At 27.7% G+C, this 13,720-nt stretch overlaps 1 pseudogene; it reads left to right on the forward strand.

Annotated features, from left to right (window-relative positions):
- Positions 1-1,067: 1,067 nt before the first annotated feature.
- Positions 1,068-8,901, forward strand: LOC117928920 (annotated as a pseudogene).
- Positions 8,902-13,720: the final 4,819 nt, after the last annotated feature.

Genomic DNA, 13,720 nt, shown 5'->3' on the forward strand with positions numbered 1-13,720 from the left:
ATAAACAATTCAACAATGGATTCTCAATAATGAATATAGGTTTTATCATAAAATTTTGAGTTTTCTTTAATAGGTTTAAACTTCAACATCCTCCAAACAAAGACAACTAATGATGTTTGTTAAATCATAATCATGAAAAAATATATATTTCTAGCCACATTTTGATAACAATATAAAATATGCCTATGGATGAAATTTTCACATCGAAAAGTACCTTTTTAGAGTTGAATATTTAAATAATCATGTTTTTTGGTTTAGCTTTTTTATTTTTTTTATTTTTATTCTCATCATAATTTGCCTCCATCAACTATTAAAATGGTTAAAAAAAACAACTCAACGTCCCCTTGCATTTGAGAAATTTTTGAAAAGCTTTTGTTTTCTTCATATTAATGAAAAGGTAGAAACTGAATGATTGAAATTTTAGCTCATTGATCATTGTTCAATTTATATAAATCTTGTCAATAGATGGTCAACTTAGAAAAATATTTTCAATTTAATTAAGGTTTATTTAATTAAAAATGATAAAATAATTCTTAATTGGTAAATCTAACCCTCCACTTTTTTCTAACCTAAAAAATACCCTTTTTTAACAAAAAATATTCTTTTACATGTAAATAATCCCAATGTTAAATGAAATTTATATATATATATATATATATGGTTAGTTTTCATTTTCAAATATGGGATACATTAAATTTACTAATTTAGGAATGAGACTGTGAGGCAAGTATTCTTGGAAATACTCAAATATTATTTATTATATGGCCAATAACCATTTCGACACATCATCTTCAATAAATTATTTAGAAATAAATAAATAAATAAAAGAAATATTTTATAAATATAATAATAACCGTATCATTCAACGGCATAGGATTTTACCCTATAAATCTATCCTGCATTTTTGCCTTTCCTCTTCTATTATTATCGCAGATAGCAAATATATAAATTAATAAAGTAAAAAAACCTCATTTTATGGTAAAAAAATGTCCCATCAAATCGACCGATTTCCACAATTTGGATCTCTATAAAGGAAGTGAAGAAGAACCTTGAAACCACAGCCACCCATGGCAATTCAGTGCTCATTGGTCCTAGGCCTACTAATCCTAGCTAGCTCATTGGCTTGGACTGAGCCTGTGGTAGCTGCCTCCTTCAATCGGAGTAGTTTTCCGGCCGGTTTCATTTTTGGAACAGCCTCGGCTTCTTATCAGGTAAGGAGATATTTTTGTGAATTTACACAGATTAATTTTAATTTAATCTGTACATATTTCACATAAATTTATTTGTGCCTAAAGTCTTTTTTTTCATGAATTTCAAATATTCAAAATTTGAAGTTTTTGTATACTACATATTCTATATCATGTCATATATTTATTTTTAATATAAATTAATGTGTTTTGCGTATGGATTTTTCAGTATGAAGGTGCAGCAAAAGAAGGCGGCAGAGGTCCAAGTATATGGGATACTTTCAGTCAAAAATACCCAGGTCTCTCTTTGAGTTAATTAATTTTCATGACTTTTTTTAACCCATAAAAAGTTTATGATGATGGATATTTGGATTTAAGCTTGAGAGTTTGGGGTAATATTTGAGTTTTGAAATTCAAAAGTTGAAGAAATAGTAAATTCTTTTGAAAAAAAAGGGGAGGAGACCCTAAAATATTTTGGATTTTCTATTAGGAGTGATTATTATGATGACAACCGATTTGGACCAGGAAGGTATGAAACCCCTTCCCAATTTAATTATTTATTTTTATTTTTAAAAATTGTATTAAAAATAAATAAATTTATAATTAAATAAATATTATAATTTTTATAATTTATTTTTATGAAAGTAAAATTTTTATTTTATATATGTGAAAAGAAAGTGAAAATAAAAAAATAAATTAATACTGTTTATTTAATTATATATGTAATTCGGATGGGATGAGATAAATCAATAATCAAATTTGACTAAATTTTTTTAAAATAAAAATAATCTCAACCTCATCTATAACCCGTTTATTATTATTTTAAACTCATACTATCAGGAATGGACTGGAAGGGTACCTATAAACCCATTGCATCGTTTATGGTGTTTTTTTGTTGACAAATATTTTGAATTTTTCTTGGATTGTTTGGCTTGCCATCACTCCTTTTTCTTTCTTTTCTCAAGAAAAGTGAACTTCGAGATTTATTTCAGAAAACCAGCCATGGGTTGATATCACACCCACAACAATCTCCATGCGTATTTGTAAATCAAACAATTATTTAATGATAAGATGTGCTTAATGTTGATGGAAATTCATTTTTCTTTACTTATATACTAAAAGCAATAGCTAAATCTTTCAATATAGCTTTTTAAATTGCTTGACTTTCTACTCCAAAATCCAAAATTATCATGACATCTTTAGAGAGGTACCAATTTATGATTTTATTTTTTTTAATGGTTAAATGATATTAAAATGTCTTCTTAATAGTAAATGATAAATATTATATTTATACTATTTAATAAAATTAGTAATTGTACTATATTTTTATTTTTAAATTGTATATATATATATTGATATATGAAAATTTTTAATTAATTTTATTAATTTTCATGTGTTGACAGTATAGATAGGATAATGGATGGTAGCAATGGAGATGTTGCGGAGGATTTTTATCATCGTTATAAGGTATGTAATTCATCATATTGTCTTTTCCTTCTTATTTTCTCTCATTAATGTTATAAAAATTATTGTGATATTTATTAACAACATATTTGAATTTAATAAGAAGATTTGCATACAATGAAGGAATTGGGAATGGATGCTTTTAGATTCTCAATATCTTGGTCTATAGTTTTACCTCGTAAGTTAATGTTTCAATATTGTCAAAAATTAACTTTTATAAATTATTAAATTTGCTGCTAGGATTTCTTAATATATAATATATGAAAATGTTAGAAGAATTGTGATATTTAATTAATAATTAATTTTGTTTTCTTTCCTCACAGCAAGGAAGTTAACTTTAAAAAGAAATAAGGAAAGAAAAAGAAAAGGACCATTGTGCCTTTTCCACATTGAAGTTGATTCTTTGACCAATGAAGTTTCCAATTATAAAGACACCCTAATTAAAATAAGCATAATTTTCACCAAATAATAAAAAAACAAATCCATGGACTTAGATGATGATCTAACTCATGGAATGACAAATAAGGTCATAAAGGTGCACTTTATGTTTGAAAATTCATTTGTTTCATTCATATTTGAAAATGGAAGCATTTGATTAAAAGATATCAAATAATTTTTAAATTTGATGAATAACCCCTTTGTTTATTTTATAATATAAAAAAATGACTCATTTAGGACATTATTACCCTTCTATTTTTTATGCAATTGTTTTTTTTTTTTTTAGTTGGGGGTGGGGGTGTGGTTTGAGTTGTTTTTGTTGAGATTTTTTGTATGTTTTTTGTTGAGAGTTTTTGCATGTTTTTTGTTAGGGTTTCTTCTTGTTGTTCTCTCGTGGGGTTTTTGTTGAAATCATAGAAAATTTATGATTTCTTATTATAAATTATCTTGAAAGTAGGTATAACACCATTAGAATTTAAATAAACCTAATAAAAATAAATAAAGACTAATTTATCCTTACTTCTAAAAAAGAAAGAAAATAATTCTAATATAATAACTAAATAAATAAAAGATATAGTACCTAAATATATAAATATATAATAACTAAATGAATATATAGTAACTAAATATATAATTTTAATGTAGTAACTAAATATATTAATAATTTCTGTAATTTTTGAGGTTTTGGTAAAGGTGTGAAATTTTGATTGATGTTTTCTTTTGAGATTTTGATTTGTGTTTTCTATTGAGATTTTAGTTTAGGTATTTTGCAGTGCAATTTGTTTGATAGATTTTTTTGTAGTTTCATCTAAATTTCTAAAATGTGAAGATGAGATCATAGGGTTCATCAAGTTTTTTTTTTTTTTTTGTAAATAAAATGAAAACTTAATATTAGTTAAGTTCTTTTAAATAAAACTTAACAACACTATCATTCAAGTTATTATAATCAAATTCTTTGTTGATGAAACAAAAACTTAACGCTAATTAAATTATTTATAAAGGAAACTCAATCATAGTATAATTCAAGTTACCATTATCATTAAGAACTTAACCTTAGTTAAGTTCGCTATAAATCAAATTTAATTTCAATACAGTTCAAGTGAACATCCTTAATGAGAAAATAACATTTATTAAATTTGTAATAAATAAAATATAATCTAGATAAATATCTCTAATGAAAATGATAATGAGTTGTTTGAGAAATAAAACAATTACAAAAGAGAGAAAAAAAAGTCAACCAAAGAGATAAAAGTATTATAGCATGAAATAAATAAAATAAGTAGAAAAATATGTTTTGGAAGGGAAAAAAACAATAAGGAGGGGTAAAAGTGTCTAAAAATGGTTATTTCTCAACAAAATTAAAGGAGAAGATCATTTTTACAATTTGATAGTTATTTTGAGTCATATATTTAAATAACCCTTGAAAACAATTCAATATGAAACAAACTTTTGCAAAAGAAAATAAGTAGTAAACTATTAATAAATTAATATCATGTGTAAATATGATCTATTAATCATGTGTTGGTAGATGGTCATGTATGACATTCTCTTTGACGACTCATGTGCTCTTGGATAGTAAGTCACAACCAACTAATCATAAACTAAATATTATATATTTAAAATTAACTATCTCTCACAACTTCATAATATGTAATTAAATACATTAGATAAGCCACCTCTTATAAATATCAAAATTAAACTTGATAATGAAAGATATCACACCTAATGACAATTGAAATGATACCACATCTTAAAAGATATATCTTATGATTGCAAAATCGACTTCTTAGTTTTTATCATGTCTATGAATAGAATCAACAAAGATTGCAATATATATTTGAAGTAAAATAAGTATTAGTAAAAATAACTTCATTATTAATTATTGAAACTTAAAAAGGATAAATTAACTCTTATATCAAAATGTAACTAAAAAATCATTGATTTGGGCATTACTCTTCTTTGCAATACAAATGTTTATTTTTGAAAATCCATATTATATTATCTTTAGACTTAATATCATAAACATACAAAGTTTATATTATATTATTTATACATTTAACATCATAACATAAGACATTAAAGGGTAGCAATGACCTAAATTCACCGAAAATATGATCAAATCTAAATGGGTAAGCTCATTGTTAATGTTTTCTAAGGGTAATACTTAAGAAAGATTCCGATTATAATTAATATTAACTTGGACAATATATTGTCTTATCCATGAAAAAAGCATTAAGGATGGCAAATCAATGACTCCCAAAAGAACAACCCTTGAATGATTACCCTTCAATGGTTATTTACTTACAAAAAGTTAGAATGGCCCATATTGTAAAAGGGAGAATGACAATTTTTTTTTTCTTTGAAGAATTGTTGAAGTTACTTTTTCCAATCAATGTGATAATATAAGTTACATAGTTATAAATTGACCTCTTATTCCAAGGAATTTAGCATGTCATTTTCCTTTGCTTGGAATGAATATAAATTTTTGTAACTCAGGTGGGAAGCTAAGCGGAGGAGTGAATAAGGAAGGTATCAACTTTTTACAACAGCCTCATCAATGAACTACTATCAAAAGGTCATTACTTCCTCTCATCTCTTTATATTTTGAAGTAAATTACCTAGTCATATTTGAGGTTGCAACTTAAGCTAAGTCTACTCATAACCCAAGTACTTACAAATCTAATTTTTCACTTGAATTTGGAAAAGCAAATTTATGTTAAACTTGAGTTAGGTACCTCAAATTCAACATTAATTGGGTTAGCTTAGACTTTAAACAACTAAGCTTTATGTTTGGGTTAAGTTTAGATTGACTGACAAAGTTTAGATTGTCTAACAATCTAGGATGTTCATCGGTAGTTCGGATCAAAATTGGACTTGGATGTGAACAACCCAACCATGGGTTTGGGCTAAGCCAACATTTAGGCTTTTGAGCCAAAAGTACCGTACAAGTATAAGTATCCAAATTGAATTAAGATTTGATTTAGATTGTAAAAGTTAAGCCACAAACTCAAACATTCAGCCGAAGAAAAGGACTATTTGGATCAAAGCACTAAAAAAGCTTCTTCCATGTACATTTTACTTACCACAGGTCTACAACCCTACGTGACACTATTTCACTGGGATCTTCCACAAGCACTAGAAGATGAGTATGGTGGCTTTTTAAGCCCACACATTATGTAAGTAAATTCAACCCTACCTTATTTACCATTCTATACAAAATAATTCTCAACTACATATATTTGTAAAATTCAATATTTCGTAAACATATATACTTAAAATAGTACAATATGATCAATAGAAACGATTTTCGGGACTTTGCGGAGCTTTGCTTCAAGGAGTTTGGTGATCGAGTGAAGTATTGGATCACCCTTAACGAGCCATGGAGTTACAGCAACGGTGGTTATGTCGAAGGAAATTTTGCACCAGGACGATGTTCTAAGTGGGTTAATGGAGCGTGCAGAGCTGGAAACTCTGCCACTGAGCCTTATACAGTAGGCCACCAGCTGCTTCTTTCTCATGCAGCTGCAGTAAAAGTGTATAAGAATAAATACCAGGTGAGTATGCAATAGTATTCTAGTGAATTTCATGTATGATCTAGTTTATTTTGTCTATCCATCTATAGTTAGTATTATGAATAAATTATGAACTGTAATATTAAGTTATTAACTAACCTAAAAACTGAAATTTTCAATAACGAATTAATAAACTTTTGGACTATTACATAACATGTAACAAAATTGAAAATAGGATTTTCAAATTGGTAACAAATTTTATGTGTCTTGAAGAAAGAAAATTCATTATCAATGTTATAATACTTAACTAGAAATGTTATGCTAATAAACTACGCAGGCATCACAAAAGGGGAAGATTGGAATAACATTGGTGAGCCACTGGATGGTGCCCTACTCTAACCAGAAAGTTGATAAGAAAGCAGCCAGAAGAGCCCTAGATTTCATGTTGGGATGGTTAGTATATACATGTATACTCAACAATTAGCCTCTTAATTATAAATTACAACACATATTAATATCATTACATGCTTGTCCATGCATAGGTTTATGAACCCATTAAGCTATGGTGATTATCCACATAGCATGCGCAAGCTTGTTGGACGGCGGCTACCAAAGTTCACCCCCTAGGCAATCTATGCTAATTAAAGGGTCCTTTGATTTTCTTGGATTGAATTACTATACTGCAAATTATGCAGCTCATGTTCCTGTTGCTAATACCGTTAATGTGAGCTACTCTACAGATTCTCTTGTTAAACTCACCAGTAAGTTTATACAAGTTCCTCAAATTTTGATTCTTGATCACTATAAGCCTATGCAATTAATATTTCTTTTTTTTTTCCTTTGATTTGGTAGCACATCGCCATGGAATCCCCATCGGTCCAACGGTATGTGAGCAAAAATTGTTGTTAAAATACTAAAAAAAAGTCACATTATACATGAATAGATAACTAGCTAGGGACAACAAAGTTTGATATGATTCATCAACATGACTTAAACTCAATACATTTTTTGTAGGTTTTAATCAAGTATGTTTAGGTCAAATTCATATCTACTTGTACAACATATTTAATAAATAGGTTATTTTTTTATCAATCTGCATAATATGAATTTGACCTTAATTGATCTATTTAATAATGTATGAATTAATCTAATTATAATTCTAATATAAAAACCATATTTGACTTATGTAAAATTTAATTTTGATTAAATAGATCAAAATTGAGTTATAAGCATGTCAAGTTGGCAAGTTAATTATATCAAAATCTAACTCAATTTGATTATTAAATAACATTTGTTTATTAAATGGGTTGAATAGGTTACACGTTGTGTAACCTGATTAATAATTAGGTCATATTTAGGTTTATAATTTGATTAATATTTGTGTCGTATTTGAAGTGATCTATTTAATCAAGTGTCTAACCTTTGATATGATATGAACACAACCTACAATATGAATTATCAACCCTAGTTTTAGCATAGCATATTTCTTTTTAGAGCATGAAGATCATTAATTAGTTCATTTTCATAAATAACATGCATGGAAAATGAATTTGCAGACGGGTTCAAGTTGGCTTAGTGTCTATCCTAGTGGAATTCGAAGTCTTTTACTCTATGTCAAGAGAAAATACAACGATCCACTTATTTACATCACTAAAAATGGTAAGACTAATGATCTTTAATTAATTTCCTCTCTGATCATATATTATATTATAAACATACATGTAACTCAGAAGAATTATCTTGTTACATCTTTGGGCGATTAACATAAAAGTTTGAAACTATTTCCAAGTGTCAATGAAGCCAATAATAGTACCTTAACACTTAAGGAGGCCTTGAAGGACCCCAAAAGGATAGATTACTACTACTGCCATCTTTTGTTCCTTAATTAGCTATCGAGTGAGTTTAATTATTTAGATGTACAAATTTTGTTGTTGTGCTTATTGTTCCTATAATTACTCAATTTTGGATGATTTCATTCTTACAATAGTTATTACATTTATAACTATTTTGTGATTATTCGATTGCATAAAATAAAAAATTAAAAAAATTAAAAAATAAAAATAAAAAAAAATAAATAAAATAAAACCTATGCTAAATTAAATGATGGGTTATCAATATTTTTTTATTGTAGGGATGGCGTTAATGTGAAGGGTTATTTCGCATGGTCATTATTGGACAACTACGAATGGAATTCTGGTTACACTGTTAGGTTTGGCATTGTCTTTGTTGATTATGATCATGGATTAAAAAGATATCCCAAGCATTCAGCTAGATGGTTCAAGAAATTCCTCCAAAAATAGAGGAAATCCACAACAATATCTTTTCAATAAGATGGATTTTGTCATCTCTTTGTATCCCTATTTGATCATATCTTTGTATCCCTCTATTTGACAATAAGCTTGGTTTTCGCATGGAACTATTTTGATTAAATCTATAATACATCTTCTTGTGGGTTGATTTTATATTATATCCCTCATTTCACTGTTATCCTCCATTTCAAAGTAAGATCATGTTAAAGTTCACACAACCTAAACAATATACATACTTTTCAAATCCTTTCATCAAATTGTTTTCTCTATAATAAATAGATAATTATTGCATACAATATACATTTATAAAATCAAAAATATTTATATATTATTGTTATTAGAAAGAAGTAATATGACCATCTATTTGGAAAACCTAGCATTATAATAAGTTGGACTTTGGTTTGTCTTGACTTGACATGACATAGGCTTGATTTGAGTAACTTTGACTAAGAGTATGAAGGATTGATTTTGGATTAAAGATGCTTTAAACTTGATTTTGGATCTTTAAATTTTTTAATGCTTGTAAAACTTCTTAAATTATCAAGGCAAACTGTCAGTAACTCTTTTCAAATGTATAAGTCTCAAAGTTTGCCTATGTGTTTTGAAAGTTAAAGAGGTGCTAGAGGTTGAGAAATTCTCTTTGATATTATCTTCAATTTTTAGAAACAATTTTTTTATATAATTGTCTTTATAATTATCCAAAACTAAAATTAATAATTATTATTATTATTATTTAATTATCTATATTTATTTATTTACAATCCTCCTTTCTATGGATCTCATATGACACACATTCACAATATTAATTATTTTAAGAAATGGATGATACATAGCAAAAGTTAATATGTCGTTAAGTGTCATATTTTAGATAAGTGGTATTATTTTATTTGAAACAATTAATTTTTTTCAAAAACACATGGCAAATTTCCTTTTGGTCACTAAACATGAAAGTCAATTCAGGGTCAATCATTATTAACACATGTACTGAATAGACAACAATCGGATCAAAATAGAATAAGCTTTTGAGTATTTGTGGATCATTTCCTATGATTTTGTTGCAACCCAAGCACAATCATAAGCCAGGTCAAGCCCTTTTAGCTTTAGGTTAAGGCCAAGCTTGGGCCACCACCCTTAACCTGGCTGAAATGGCTCAATCATGCCCTAGTATTTAGTAATCAGTTATTTTATTCGTAACATATGTACCTACCAATTGTATTAGTAATGCTTTCCCCACTTTGAAAAGATTCAAATATCTTAACATATTTTCAAGAACCTTTTTACAGGATTTATTGAGCTAGTCTCGAGCTTAAAGAATCAGTCCAAGAAAGGTTATCATAAACCCTAGGCAATTATCCTACATTTATCGAATATGTTTTCAGAATATTGCTTTTCATTATGTAAAAGATCACTAAGTGTTGATTAATTTATTGAAAATAAATCATTTTAGAAGATTAATGGAGCTAGGGTTGAGATGGAAAGAAGCAAGGCAAGGCAAGAAAATTTTGACAGTCAATGACTTAGGCTGTTAAATGAAGGGTTTTGGCTAAATGAATTAGGCTGTTAAAAGAAGGGTTTTGGTACATCATATGGTCTTGTTGTTTTTACATTTTTGAAGGCACAGAAAATTTCAAGATATGGGGATATACCTTCCTCACTTTTTAAAATGTATAGTGCATAAATTTTCTCTAAATTCTATGGTGGTAATTTCCATCACATTTATAATCATATATTGATATTATTACATGAAATCTTGAAGTATTTTTCCGGAATTTCGCAATAATCTCTTTTTCATGAATGGATTCAATAAAAGAAAGAAATAAGAAAGATGATTATCGTTTTCCATTCCCTTCATAATAACTTTCACTTATCAAAGAATTCTTTGTTAAATCTATAATGTATCTGCCATTTGATGTGTTGTAATTTTAGTATCATATTTCACGAATTCTCTTTCCAGCTCGTAAAATAAAATAGTTTAAACTATTCCAAAATGATAATATAAGTTTCTCGTTAGTTCTTCAATTGCTAATTGCATTCATTAAGGATTGTAATTGTCTTGCAATTTTTATGAAATTAAAGCAATTTATATGTGCTATATACTTAGTCAAAGAAGAAAAAAAAATTGACAATCTATTAAAAAAACCATAAGGTCATTCTAAAATAAACATACGGTGATATAGTGCATCAAAATGAAGTGAATCTTGATCATATTTTTTATGATTTTATGTGACTTCCATGATATTCAAGTGTAGTAGAAAAGAAAAAATCATTGACTTCGATACCAATCCACATTACAACTTAGGTGTTGATTAATATTATTTTCAAAATATTTTATGTCACCTCTTTCACACCATAACAAACTTTAAGAAAAAAAAGGACCTTTTAATGCATTTAATAATAAAATTTTAGCTTCTAAACAAAAGTTAAAAATTAGATTAGTATTACATAATTACTCCGATTTACTCAAAGAATTATTTTAATTAAATCTATAATGCATCTTTTAATTTTCTCTCATTTCATCCATTGACTTCCTTTTCAAAGTGGGATCATGTAAATGGGCTAAATAACCCATGTTATTTCTTCACATTGTTTTCTTTACAACAATAACTAATGGCATATCATCTATCTTTTATAGAACCAAAGGTATTTATGTAGTGTTCTTATTCAAAAGAAGCAATTTAAGTATCTAATTGATCACTTGATTTTCGTCATTTATCACATCAAAACAAAATTTATAATCTTATACGATCAAAAAGGGTTTTTAGCAAAAGATATGGTAGTATAGTGATCTTAGGTGTCGTCCATTGGGATGGATTATTTCCAGTAATTAAGGCATGAATTGGAGGAAAAGAAATAATTGTGATGAAATAATTGTGATTAAGTGAAATTGGATTGACAATTCATGATAAAAATTCAAAATAACAATGATTTCAAATTGAAAAGAACAATAAAATGAAATTAATAAGGAAAAAAACTCTCAGAGTTAGAATTTTCTAGAAAACAATCTCTATAATGAATAGATGTTGAGATCTATTTTTCATCAAGTTAGATTGAAAACTTAAATTTTCATCTAAACTGATTTTAAATTTAACTTTAAGTCTAAACTTGATTTCTCTTCAAATTGAGTTATTTAATCCAAAAGATCAATTTAAAGTATATATTCAATTCATCTTAAATCATCTTCCAATTAATGATTCATATAATGCAACTATTCGATCTCATTAAATCTAACTTTAAAAATTTAATGAATTTACCTAGTTTGCAATGCAATAATCATTTAGATAATTTGAAGAGAAAAATCCTCAAATTTCAATTAATCAATCAATTGGATCAAATTACCTTTACAATTAAAGTTCATTTCTCTAATTGACTATAGATCTTGCCTCTAAACCCTCCTTTCTTCGAGAAAAACAAGATTTAGCCACTCATGCTTGAAGATTTGGTCTCACAAGGCATGTTTGGCTAATAAGAAAATGAGGAAAAATGAAAGAGAAAAAAAAAAGAATTCTATTAAGAGAGAGAATCTAGAAAATTCTACAATCAAAAGTATTCAAAAGCTCTTTACATGATAAATTTAAGTTTTTATTTATAAGCTAAGGTCAAGTGGACACTTGGAAACCTTTCATTGGTCTTCTAGAACATTCCAAATTCACAAATATAGAGTTTATCATCAAACTCATGATTTCACATGAGCTTCGGCCACTTCGCACAAAGACTATTATTTTTGCACGATAATGCAAAATTTAGCAGAACAGCAGGAGCATCAGAGAGCTTTCTGGACCATTTCACATGAGTATGCAAAATTTTCGCATATTCATGCGAAATCAACTTACACATCTTCCTTAGCCTATAGTCGATTTTCTTTCTCTAATCCATTTCACACAATCATGTGAAATTTTTGCATTATCATGCGAATCTGCAACATTTGGTTTTTGAGCTCCTCTTTGTCATTTCTTTCATTTCCTTTTTTTTATTCCACCTTAACTATCTCTAATTAACCCAAATCTCGATCCAAACCAATTGCATTTCTTCTTCCATTATGTATTTGGATCATCATCAACATTATTTATTCTCTTCAATTCAATTCATCTCTTTCATCACCAATTTATCAAAACATACCTTGAAATGGCCCCAAAACTTCATAAAACTTGTTTGCAACTCTTGTAAGTATAACATGTTAATTGAGCATTTTAAGCATAATTACTACTCAAAAGATGTGAAACTCATCAAAATTACTATCTGAAATATGCTCTTTTGAATAGTAATCACTAATCACAAGCAAGTTTGTAATTGGGTAGCTCTTGATATATAGGACCAAATAAAATGAATATATACCTATTAAATTATATGATAACAATGTTAATTTGGGGTTCTCCGGTTCAATTAGGAACATTATTAATATTTTATATTTTAAATTTAATTTTTAAGCTTTTAGTCCTTTTTAATCCTATTAAATTAAAAATATATATTTTCCTTTTCAGAAGTTGATCCAAACAAGGCTAAAGTGCAATTAATTTCTTATATGATTGTAACAACATTGAAAATACGGCCCAAGCATGGTCACTAAAATAAAAATAGGAGGCCCAAAAACATCACAGTATAGAGAAAAAGTTTGATTTCAAATAAGCACGTAAATGGGCTTGGTCAACCAGGCCCAGGCTCTCTTAGCTTGGGTCTGGCCCGGCCTTGAGCTGCTCTTAGCTTCGCCCAGGATAGCCTTTGGGCTGCTTGATTTAATTTCTAACCTAAGCCTAGTTATAGACCCAAGCTTTTAACAAACGATACTATTGTACTTACACAAAGGAAAGAAAAA

Source organism: Vitis riparia, chromosome 13 (assembly GCF_004353265.1).
Source record: "Vitis riparia cultivar Riparia Gloire de Montpellier isolate 1030 chromosome 13, EGFV_Vit.rip_1.0, whole genome shotgun sequence".
In the NCBI taxonomy this organism is placed as follows: Eukaryota; Viridiplantae; Streptophyta; class Magnoliopsida; order Vitales; family Vitaceae; genus Vitis; species Vitis riparia.